At 38.2% G+C, this 12416-nt stretch overlaps 1 protein-coding gene and 1 long non-coding RNA gene across 2 annotated transcripts in view; both read left to right on the top strand.

Annotated features, from left to right (window-relative positions):
- LOC147035297 (regulating synaptic membrane exocytosis protein 4-like) overlaps window positions 1–12416 on the top strand; it is a 334003-nt gene that overhangs the window by 104890 nt on the left and 216697 nt on the right. The window lies entirely within an intron of this gene.
- On the top strand, window positions 6216–8906 carry LOC147035298 (uncharacterized). The gene is made up of 2 exons (XR_015061990.1): window positions 6216–6917; window positions 7015–8906. It is a non-coding gene; the product is annotated as an uncharacterized LOC147035298 (long non-coding RNA).

Raw genomic sequence — 12416 nt, 5'->3', positions numbered from 1 at the left:
TTTTCTTATTTTTAGAACACGTGAACTGATGCAATCCGGTGTATTTGCAGAATTAGTCGAGAGTTGAGGGAAATTTCTCCACCTTCTCTGGTGCAATAGACACAGAGTTTATGAGGAGTTGGGTATGACTGGGAATGGTGGATACTGAGAGTAAAGGGTTGGGGACACAATATTTTAAAGCAAACATAGAATTGAGGCATTCGACCTTCGCACGAGCGGAGTCGACTATGGTGACATTTGAAGAGAGGGAAGGGATGGAGGGTGGGCATATTCCAGAGACTGATTTAACAAGGTGCTAGTAGGTTATTTATGAGGGAAACAAATTTTAAAGTTCAATCTTCAGCTTGGACAGAGGTTTTCTGGCTATCCTGAAGGTAGGCACAAACTTTTTGTGGCCTTTTGTAATGAACTGAGATTGCCTTTGGTTGGATTTGTTTTCCAGAAAAAGGAGACAAGTTGGTTTTGAGGAACTGCCTCACCACAGGATTCAATGTACCATAAGCAGGAAGAAGTGTTGGATAACTGCTTCAAATTCCCTGCTTTCCTTCCTGAAAATCCCTGTAATGTCCATCTTGTATACCCCATGTTCCCCGTCCCATCCCTCTCCCTTCCACAGATTTCCTCATGTCTCTGTTCCCCACTGTTTTGTCCTTCCCACTCCCTCCCCTCTTGTCTCATGCCACCCCCCCTTAATGTGCGTTGTGTGTTAGCTCTCATACGAGCCTTGACAAGGTATACAAAAAAAAAGAAAAGAAAATTACTGAAGATGAGAGAGGATGAACCTGTGCATAAGGGAGCAGGATTCTGTGGAAGAATTCCCAGGCTAAGTTCACATCAGAGACCATAGATAAGGGAGCTGACCAATCCTGAAGAGGGATGGCTGCTTGCAGTCACTGCCAATCTGCCTGAGTGAACTGCCAAACTCGCCGGTGCTGATGCAGCTATCTGAGAATAGCTAGAGATATGTGGACTCTCACAAACAGATGATAAGATGAACTAATTGGAACAGGGGAAGAGCAGGAGACATTTGCATGGAAGTTTGTCATTGCAATGTCCAGAAAGGAGGATTTGCCATTTGTAGAAATCTGGGTGGAAAAGTTCACAAATTGCGTCAGTCCTATGAATTCGAAGAAGTCCTTTGCTGAAGTGCCATGGCTGGTGAAAGAGGAACCAACACCCAGCCAATTTGCATGGTGACAATTAAAATGACCACATATGAGGACGACAGAGTTGGGATGAGTGGTTAAAAGTTGCTCCATGTTGTCTGAGAGAGATGTATATGGAGTCGTCACTGTTTGGAGGACAGCACAACACCCAGCTAAACAAGAGGTGGGAGCGGAGGGGAAGTCGCAGCAAAAGGTAGATAGTCGAGGTTTAAGATCAGTATATGGACAGTGAGAAATTGAGTTATTGATGGAAACAGCAATTCCACTACTATGGAGAGGTTCGGGCCGATCAAATCGGAGGGGACAATAGCCAGTGAGAGACACTAAGTAGTCGGGGATGTCCCGTGGGAGGAAGGATTCTGTAAAGCAGATGATGTCCGGGCTGTTAGATGGGAGGGGCAAGGAAAGGGGAAGCAAAATTTGGTTTCGGGACAACATAATAAATTATCCTAGATTTTTGCATTTATCGGTAAAAGGGGAAGTGTGTGTGTGTGTGAGAGAGAGAGAGAGAGAGAGAGAGAGAGAGAGAGAGAGAGAGAGAGAGAGAGAGAGAGAGAGAGAGAGAGAGAGAGAGAGAGAGAGAGAGAGAGAGAGAGAGAGAGAGAGAGAGAGAGAGAGAGAGAGAGAGAGAGAGAGAGAGAGAGAGAGAGAGAGAGATATATATATATATATATATATATATATATATATATATATATATATATATATATATATATATATATATATATATATATATATATATATTAATATTTCGGCACGCCCCCTTTTTTGTTCCACCATCAGATTTTTGTTACTGCATGAAATGAAACAAGCTTTGACATATATAGTAATGATATTATTGTCTTCCTTAAGAGGCCCTTCAAAATTCGTTTTGATGATTATGGTCGTTAAACAGTTCATGCTCTCCATTTGCAAAATGGGAGGAATTATTGCACAAAAAAGGAAATAAAAATGTTTCCCATTTTTTAGAGGACCACTAAGATGACTTCGGCTCATAGAATCACGTTCCATTTGGGGAGAAAACAGTTGAGTTCATACCTGACGAATTTGCACTTTCCATGTGCCGTAGTTTCGTCACAAAACCATGACTTTCTGACTAAGTACAAAGTATTTCTTTGCATTTTTTTATACATGGTTGCCGTTTTGAAATTTTCATCGACGGAAACCCGCTGCCCAGCTGGACCAACTGCCAACAAACTATCGCCCGGTCAGTTACGGTTAAACCCAAAATCATGATCATCGTTTTAGTGTGGAGGTGAGTACTGACAGTGTACTTGGGTCTTTTCTGGGTGGGGGCGGGATTGAGCACGTGCACATAAAAATCTCGGGTCTGCATAATGGCGAACAGGCTTAAGTCGTACTTCTGTTTACTATCCTAGAAAATCACAGAACCATCCGATCGACATGCTGTTTACTGTTTCAGAATCAGATAAATTCTACAACATATGAATATGTAGACAAAACTGATCTGGCCAGCTAAAATCTACAAGATATGAATATGTAGACGAAACTGATCCGGCTTTTTGGATCATTTTAAAGTAGGGTGCCCTGTAATTTTAATGCGCTCTATGGATCCTCCGGAACTCACGAATGGTACACGTTGTGTAGTCACTAAACTACGTGGTAATGTCATCGAAGTGGAAAACCTGAATGATAATCAATGGATAAACATGATATAATATTTTGTTTAAAATACATTCATGCTATCTGTCTTTTACCTTATGTTCCCAGTGACGCCCGTCGAAGACAGGCACCTTTACTAGTATATATATATATATATATATATATATATATATATATATATATATATATATATATATATATATATATATATATATATATATATATATATATTGTTACGAATTTGGAATTCAATTGCACACAACATACAGGTTCCCTTCGTCAGCTATGTCGATAAGTGCATGTTACCTCGATTGCTCACCTTCCATTGTTTCAATGTTCAGACATCGATTAGATGCGCTGCAGATCGATTTAATAGTCAGGGAACGAAACAATGGAGAAGTCCCCCCCCCTCTTCTGCGAAGAGGAAGAAGAACCCTGTGGTGATGTCAACAACTCCCTCCCACCCGTGGTTGAGCGGGGGGTGGATCACGAGGGCATGAGTCATGCCGGGTGCGGGGAAGGGGTGCAAATGATAAAGAGGACATCTTTTCTTTGTTCGTGTGGGAGTCCTGTAGTAGGGCTGAGTTTGTGAAGAGTCCCGTGGGAGGAGTAAGCTTTTTTTGCTTCGGAGAGAGCAGTCGTTCAGCAGGCCATCGGGTCCTGCTTGGCTTGTGGCCTTCGGAAGCTTTTTGCTTCGGCTGGCTCAGTGAGCTTCGGCTGCTGCTTTGTTTTGGAAGGAACTTGAGCCGGTTGTTCAGCTCGAGCTGTGAGTGGAGGCTTCTTCCTCTTCTTCCTCTCATCCTCTTCTTCCTCTCTTACTCTTCTTCCTCTTCTTCCTGGTTCGTGGAGCTTTTCCTTCCCCATTTTGTTTCCTGGCTTGGTGCGACGCATCGGCCTCTTCTTGGAGTTGGATTCTCGGGGAAGCGACGATCGACAGGAAGGATCAGCGCCTCATCTCACCAGCACGTGTTGAGAAGCGCGGGAGGATTCGCAGGAGCTCGGGAAGGATCGCGGCGATTGGATCCAGCTCGCTCTCGCTGGAGCCCGGGTCCGGACAAGTTGAAGACCACACGAGGTGGAAAGGTTCGAGTCAAGCTCTGAGTTTCAGCTCACCTGTCCTCCGAGCTGGTGCTCGTGATTAAAGGCCTCGGCCACCGTGTGTGTGTGTGTGTGTGTGTGTGTGTGTGTGTGTGTGTGTGTGTGCGCGCGCGCGCACGCGTTCACGTGTCCGTGGGCCCGTCTAATAAGTAGGAACTGCTGTTAAGTGTAAATGACCATACATAATAAGTAGACGGTTGTAGTTCTTTTGTCGTGCTTTTGTTGCTTGTATAATTGCATACGTGTTTTGCTTATTTAATTGCATACGTGTTTCATTATAATAAATGTCCTTGTGCGAATGTAAACCTGCTCGTTGCGTCCATTCCCTCATTGACTGAACATTTTGTGTGTTGGGAGTTAGAAAGCCGTTGGTTTGCCGTAATATGGGGACATTTGGACCGACAGTTCTCTGAGATTACGCCGCTCGGAATCGCGCACGGACAAGCTTGCCTCGGCGGTTTGTTCCGTACGAGTTCCGTCGTCGAGGGTGGAATACCCCCGTGGTTGGATCACATGGGTATTTAGGTACATTGAAGATTGGCAATCGACCCTACCCCACGTGATCTGCCGATTGGCGTATTTCGGTTCTTGTACAAGTACCCGTCGCTCGGAGTTATCCTGGCGGTGATATATATTCCGGGTGATCGGTCGAGCCGACTCGACTTGCGGCTCCGTTCAGAGCTGTCTGTTGGCGGCTGACCCCCGGCCAGTAACTATATATATATATATATATATATATATATATATATATATATATATATATATGTATATATATATATATATATATATATATATATATATATATATATATATATATATATATATATATATATATATATATATATATATATATCCACTGCCACCACTCAACAAATGTATTAACTGAAATGGAACTCGGAAGAGGGCATACCTCCGGCAGGCTGTCTATGATATGACAACCAATCCTCCATATTGGCATGATTGTCACCCAAAAATACTGCAAAAATTTATCTTTTATCTCATTTTTTAAAAAGTGCAAACACAATGATATAGTCCATGTGTCATTGCGCTTTGTTTCCCTCTACTCAAAGATGGCGGATTGCAAGTGTAGTGACGTCTCAAGCATACCCTCTATTGATGGGGGAGTTATCAAAACAACATCTTGTTTTTTATTTTGACATATGCCGTTCATTTTTGGAATTTTCACGTAACTACGCAAGCGACAATCAGGATGTCGCTAGCTTTTTAGAAGGGGGTTCGAATTTTAAACTGAGGCTGGAGGTTGAGGCAGCACAACAGGTTGATGATGCACTGTTGCCGACAAGATGTCCGAAATAACTGCGTCATGAACAATGTGTGGAGCACATTGTGTAACTTGCCTGCAATTTGATATATTTCCGTGTTTATCATTGCCAGTTCTCAAGTGTTATTTTATCCTTTCGCAACACTCGCAAATATTTTTTTTGAAAATTGACATAGAAATAATGAGTTTGATCGATCATGGCCGGGAGTCGCACATATGTCCTTAAGGAGCCGCAGGTTGCTGATGTCCGCTCTTGGCTATCTAGAGAGGGCAGTTTAGTTCTGATCAGACAAACCTTAATCGAGTTATGGTGAAAAATGTTTAAATCTCTTTAATTATGTCATGACAGTAGGGTAAGAATACTGATTCTGGCTCACTTTTCCCCATGTAAATGAATGGGGGATTTTCAGCGATTCATATTTTTTTCCCTAAAAATAAATCCCCTTTTTATCCCAAGGTATATTTATTTGTCTCCCCTTTTAACTTGGAGGTTGAACCTCATTGAATTGAACACCTGGGGGTTGAACAGCTCACTCATTGAACCTATAAAGATTTGTTCATTCTCAAATTCCTTCAATAGTTTAATTTTCTTTGCACAATAATCCCCATCTAAAATATTGACAAACAAAACATTTGAATCTTTATATTTTTGAAGATACCCCTTTTGTGCCATTACGAAATGATAAACTTCTCTTAATGCTCTTGTTTGACCACCTCCTGAGCCACAGGTTATTTTTTGTTAAGCCCCGCCCACTTTTCTTTAAGCCCCGCCCACTTTTGTTAAGCTCCGCCCACTTTCCACAAGGTATTCAATAAGCCCCGCCCACTTTTCTTTAAGCCCCGCCCACTTTTGCTAAGCCCCGTCCACTTTTGTTAAGCTCCGCCCACTTTTCTTAAGGTATTTTTCTTTAAGCCCCGCCCACTTTTGCTAAGCCCCGCCCACTTTTGTAAAGCTCCGCCCACTTTTCATAAGGTATTTTTCTAAGCCACGCCCACTTTTCCTAAGCCCCGCCCACTTTTGCTAAGCTCCACCCACTTTTCATGAGGTATTTTTCTAAGCCACGCCCACTTTTCCTAAGCCCCGCCCACTTTTGCTAAGCTCCGCCCACTTTTCATAAGGTATTTTTTCTAAGCCACGCCCACTTTTCCTAAGCTCCGCCTACTTTTGCTAAGCCCCGCCCACTCTTACATCATTTCCAGTTCATCTCTGACTCACAAAGAAATCACTAGAAAATTACAGGATGTTATGGTTTTGAAAAATTTCCCAATGAAGGCTTGCCTAGGCTTGCCCAGGGAATTTCCAAAGGAAACCACACCCACCAGTCTTTCTCTATAAAAGCTTCAAACCCAGGCTCCATTTTAAACATTTGTTTTTGCTGGCAATGGTGTTCTGTGTGCTTGTCTCGAACTGTCTGTCTTCTATGGAACTAAACCTTCAAGTTGATGAACTGGATTCAAACCTCTTATCTATTGAGGTAAGATTTTTTATTTTCCTATTTTCAAACTTTGATTGAAGCATACTCATTTAATAATTAAATAACTTAATTAATACATTATTATTTTCTCTCACAGGAAATTGTGTCTGAAATACGAAATGAAAATACTGCTTTTGCTACAACTTGGGGGAAATTGTTGGCTTGGTTGAAGACCTTGAGTGGGATGACTTTGGTGTTCCTTGGAACTCTCTGTCTTCTATGGAACTAAACCTTCAAGTTGATGAACTGGATTCAAACCTCTTATCTATTGAGGTAAGATTTTTTATTTTCCTATTTTCAAACTTTGATTGAAGCATACTCATTTAATAATTAAATAACTTAATTAATACATTATTATTTTCTCTCACAGGAAATTGTGTCTGAAATACGAAATGAAAATACTGCTTTTGCTACAACTTGGGGCGAAATTGTTGGCTTGGTTGAAGACCTTATGAGCGACCAAGACCCACAGAACGAGTTCGTCCTTGATGACCCAACCAAAGAGTTATACCTTGGAGACCAGCAAAATCCTGAAAAAGAGTTTTACAGCAATAGTACTCATTGTGAGTTATCAAGACAATACCCACTGAACAAGTTATACGTTGATGAGCCAGAATACAAGTTTTACCTTGGAGACTCACAGATTTTGAAAAAATCAGTAAATGAGTTCTGCCTTGATGGTTTAAATAACTACCTTGGAGACTCAGGAAAAGGGTTCTGCCAAGATGGTTCTAAATATGGGGTCTACCTTGGAGACTCACAAATTTTGAAAAAATCAGTAAATGAGTTCTGCCTTGATGGTTTAAATAACTACCTTGGAGACTCAGGAAAAGGGTTCTGCCAAGATGGTTCTAAATATGGGGTCTACCTTGGAGACTCACAAATTTTGAAAAAATCAGTAAATGAGTTCTGCCTTGATGGTTTAAATAACTACCTTGGAGACTCAGGAAAAGGGTTCTGCCAAGATGGTTCTAAATATGGGTCCTACCTTGGAGACTCACAAATTTTGAAAAAATCAGTAAATGAGTTATCCTTAAGAGACTTTGTAAGTTGGTTTTACTTTGAATACTTGAAATGTGGGTTCTGGATTGATAACTCACAATGTGATACATATCTTGGAAACTCAACGGGAATGTGGTTATACCTTGAAGACTTGGAAAGTTGGGTTTATGTTGGACACTTGAAACTTTTTTGGGGGCTTTTATTTATTTATTTATTTATTTATTATTATTATTATTTTATTTATTTATATTTTGGAGACTTTTGGAGTTGCTATCACTCTTTGGGATCTAAACCTATCGATGTAGTTCTTTGTCGGATGGTGCTTGATGAGAGCAAGATCAAGAAAGTTCTGGGAAGAAAGTGCAGGCTTACTCCCCTTTTTACGTCATCAAACCTGAAAGCCTTAAAAGACAGAATTGGAAGAAGAAAAAAAACGTAAAAATATATATATATAGGTGGAAATCTCATTTTGAAAAAGACATTGTGTTGGGCGAGGATTGAGTTGGGGTTGAGATTTTGAATGTGAGGGTTGGGGTTGAGATTTTGAATGTGAGGGTTGGGACACACACACATACACATCAACAAACAAAAGTTAAGCCTTGACTATTCAGTTGAGGATTCTGTGTTTGGGGTTCACAGATGTAAGAACGTCCACCCCTTGACACACATTATATACTGTTATACACCTCGGACTTGGCCCTCGAGTGTCCACAACGGTGTATAGTAGGAGGGAGTGAAGCGCCAACCTATTGCTCCCATTGCACACACACACACACACAAACAAAAGTTAAGCCTTGACTATTCAGTTGAGGATTCTGTGTTTGGGGTTCACAGATCTAAGAACGTCCCCCTTGACACACATTATATACTGTAATACACCTCGGACTTGTCCCTCTAGTGTCCACAAAGGTGTATTATCTGCTTAGTTTTGTCTTTTGTAATTCCTGTGAATAAAATGAACCTAAAATCTCTTCCCCTTCCAAATCATATATTTTATAAGTCCAAGGAACTGTATCTATTACATCAACAATTTTAAAAAGTTCTTTCGTCCATCGTTCAGTAAAACCCTTTTCAAAATGAGATTTCCACCTATATATTCTTACGATATCACCAACTTTGAACTTAGGTTTTCTGACATTAATCTCTTTTTCATATTTTAATTTTGTAAATGTTTCTGATGGCTTCATATTCGTTGACGTGTGAATCGTGTCATTATACTTATCCACAATATCCTGAATAAAAGATAACCATTGTTGTGAACCGAGTTGTGTGAATTTTTTATATAGTCTCTCTTTTAAGGTACGATTAAAACGTTCAACAACAACTGCCTTCCCTTCATTAAAGGTACTGTATAATGTAATACTGTTATTTTTTAGAAAATTCATAAATGTCTTGTTATAAAACTCTCTACCCTCATCAGTCCACAATTTCTTAGGTTTTCTCTTACTTTTATTAAATATCTGTTGAAAAGCTAACATAAGAGTATTACCTGTTTTGTTTTTTAAAGGGACAACCCACGCATATCTACTCCTCAAATCAATAACGGTTAAAGCATACTTGTACCCCTTATCATTATTGAGTTCAATCAAATCAGCAGACCAGATATAATCAACTTCCTTGGAATAAACTTTCCTTCTCTGAAACTTTGTGAATATTGGTTTATGTAATTCATCAGCTAATTGCTCTTCAGTCTTAATGGCATCATTAGAGCCTATAAGTTTTTTGAATTTCCAAGTCCAAGTTTCAATTTAGCACTAATCATCTTCTTCACGATGAACCTATCAACTTTTTCTCTCAAGGTTGGATTTTGTATCAGAGACAAATTATACAACATTTCTCTATCGGCTTCATGCTTTTCTTCCAACGTTGTGGTATTCCCATAATCAATATCGTGTCTCATGCACACTTCATCAACTCTATTGATTGGTTTACTCCAGGATTTAGGATTGTCTGCCTCATCTAATCTTTTATCTAAGTTTGTGCCTGGACCACAGAAAGAATACCCTGGAAGATGTAATTCCCCTGGTATTCCAGTAGTTGTAAATTTACTTCCTGATAAAAACTTTTGTATATCTCCTCCGAGTTTGTGTTTGGAGATAAATTGATTTTTTTTTGAACCACACACCGAACATATACCTTTTTGTATAACCCTGTTATTTTTACTTTTAATATATGAAATATTTTTAGTATTAGTTTTCTTTTTACATTTGAGACAATAACTCATTTATTTATGAGAAAAATTCCTGCAGAGTGCAAAAACCTTTTTAGTTTCCAACATGCACATTTGAATCTTAATTTTTAAAACATAAAGAATCCTTAGAAATGCCTTCACTCTCTCCTCCATTTATTTAAGAAAAAACTTGAATTAAAATGAATAGCTTGACGATGCTAATAGTTTTGTTGAAAGTATTGCAAATAGACTTGTTAATTCTTTGTATTCCTTCCTGGTGGGTTGAGTTATTTTCTTTAATACCTCTATTCTTTTTTGAATCTCACTGGTTTCCATATTTTGATATTTATTCATTCTCTCTCTTTCCTCCCTCTCTCTCTTCTCTCTTTCCTCCCTCTCTCTATTCTCTCTTTCCTCCTTCTCTTTCTTCTCCCTCTCTCTCTTCTCTCTATTCTCCCTCTCTCTATTCTCTCTTTCCTCCTTCTCTCTCTCCTCCTTCTCCTTTTCCTCCTCTTCCCTCTCTTCTTCAACTCCTTCCTCATCCCTTACTATACTTGTATCGTTTACACCCCATAGAATATTATACATATATTCATCAGGATTTCTTGTTATTCCTGTATCCAAAATAATTTTTTTTACAACAGGAAACCAATAAAATTTCTTTTGAATTTCTAAAAGAGCCTTACCTTTTCTTAACCTTATAATTTTTTCATTATTTAACATTCTAATTAAATCTAAAGTTGTCGGTTTATCAACATCAGCATAATGCCAATCTTTTATTGAAAATACCTCATTCTTATGTTGTAGAACATATTTATTAAAATACCGAACACCCTTTTCTTGAAGGTATGCTTGGACACAGAAATGATAATTTTCTTGAAGCCTTCTTGCTGTCATTTATGTATTAGAAATATATGTTAGAATAATATTATGGCACGAAACACCTCCCCATCTTCCCATAGTTAAATCATTTTGTATTTCCTTACTTATTATATATAATCCTGTTTTTTCTGTTTTCATGAGATAAACAAGGGCAAAACCATTATTATATTTACCCTTATTAAATTCTTTTATTTGTTGTTTACTAATCGTGGCTCCACAAAACTCATTCTCGATACCAAGTGGATAATATTCTTCCTTACGAGACTGATTTAATTGTTCCAGGTCTTCGAGGTTAATTTTAAATGACCAATTATACCCTAAATCATTCATATCATACCCCCATTGTTCTATTCTCATACAAACGATACGCCCTTCTTTATAAAAATTTATTTTAATTCGAACTGTGAATTCTGTATGACCTGGAGATAATATCAACACTTCTGTATCTTTAGAATACACAGCCGTTTTATTTAAGTATATATATTGTGATAAATCGCTTAATCTCACCAAGTCATTCGCGTCAGTCGGGCTTGGATAATTTTTTAATTTATAAGCATTTTTCATGTTAATATTTTTGTTTATATTATATTTATGTCGTTCAGCCTGTGCCTTTGTGTAATAATTTGATAAATCAATATCCAGTTCTTGAGATACACCAAAGATAGAACCATCTTTACCAACATAAGTCATTTATATTAGATTAAAAATAATATCATAAAATTTTTTATTTTTGTTGAGTTGAAATAACACATATAGACATAATTGACCACAACACTTGGAATTTAATTCTTGGACTTGAAATGTTTGATAAACACCATTCTGTAAGAATTTTATGACTTCAACAGGTGGTGGAAGACCAAAACTATCAAAATAATATTTGTCTTGACTATTAAAAATACAAACCCAATGAGAACCGTTCCCATCATTATCTTCTAAGTTCATAATAATATTCTTTGTATGTTTCGACACATTTGTTAATTCATCTCTCATACAAATAACCACATTATGAATTTTTAATTTCTTACAATATTTGGCAAGTTGTAAATTTGATGTTGTATTCTTTCCAAATTCTTTCAACCACTCATCAATGCTCATTTATTTATTAGAAAGATATAATCCATTACCTCTTTTCGTTAATTCTATAGCACACCTGCTTGTGCTATAGAAGAAAGCATATCTCCAACTAACAATCTCGCTTTATCAGGCAGACCTTCAAGTTTTTCAGCAAAATCTACAATTACACCACTTCCACTAATTTGTTTCTCCAACTCTTTGTTATGTCTTTCCAATTCTTTTTGAGCCTGGAGTTGAGCCTTCCTTTCATTGGCAGTTTTGACCGCTGTTGAAATACCACCCGTCAATGCTCCAACCGCACTTAAACCAGCAAATAAAGGAATTAGAAATGGGAGAAATCCTCCACTCGTCTCTCTTATTGAATATTTTTTCAACATTGGTTTTGTCATTTTAATTTTAAGTGAGCCAGTGTCATTCAAGATTTTAACCTGTTCTCTTGTGAGCAAAACATCAATTCTTACTGCTCCTTTTCTCTGAATTGTATTAACGTTAATCGTACAAGGCTTTTGATTTTGAACACAAGATGATAGTTTATGAAGATTGATTTGATTAACATATACCCCAGTTGGTACTTTGCCACTCATTTATTTAACAAAAAATTATGTGAGACTAATCATCACACCATTATCTGTATTAATCTGCAA

The sequence above is a fragment of the Eptatretus burgeri genome, chromosome 1 (genome assembly GCF_056783735.1).
Source record: "Eptatretus burgeri isolate ZD-2024b chromosome 1, Ebu_testis_v1, whole genome shotgun sequence".
Lineage (NCBI taxonomy): Eukaryota > Metazoa > Chordata > Myxini > Myxiniformes > Myxinidae > Eptatretus > Eptatretus burgeri.
The sequence above is the reverse complement of the archived record's forward strand: the minus strand, read 5'-3'. Positions and strand labels throughout refer to the sequence as shown.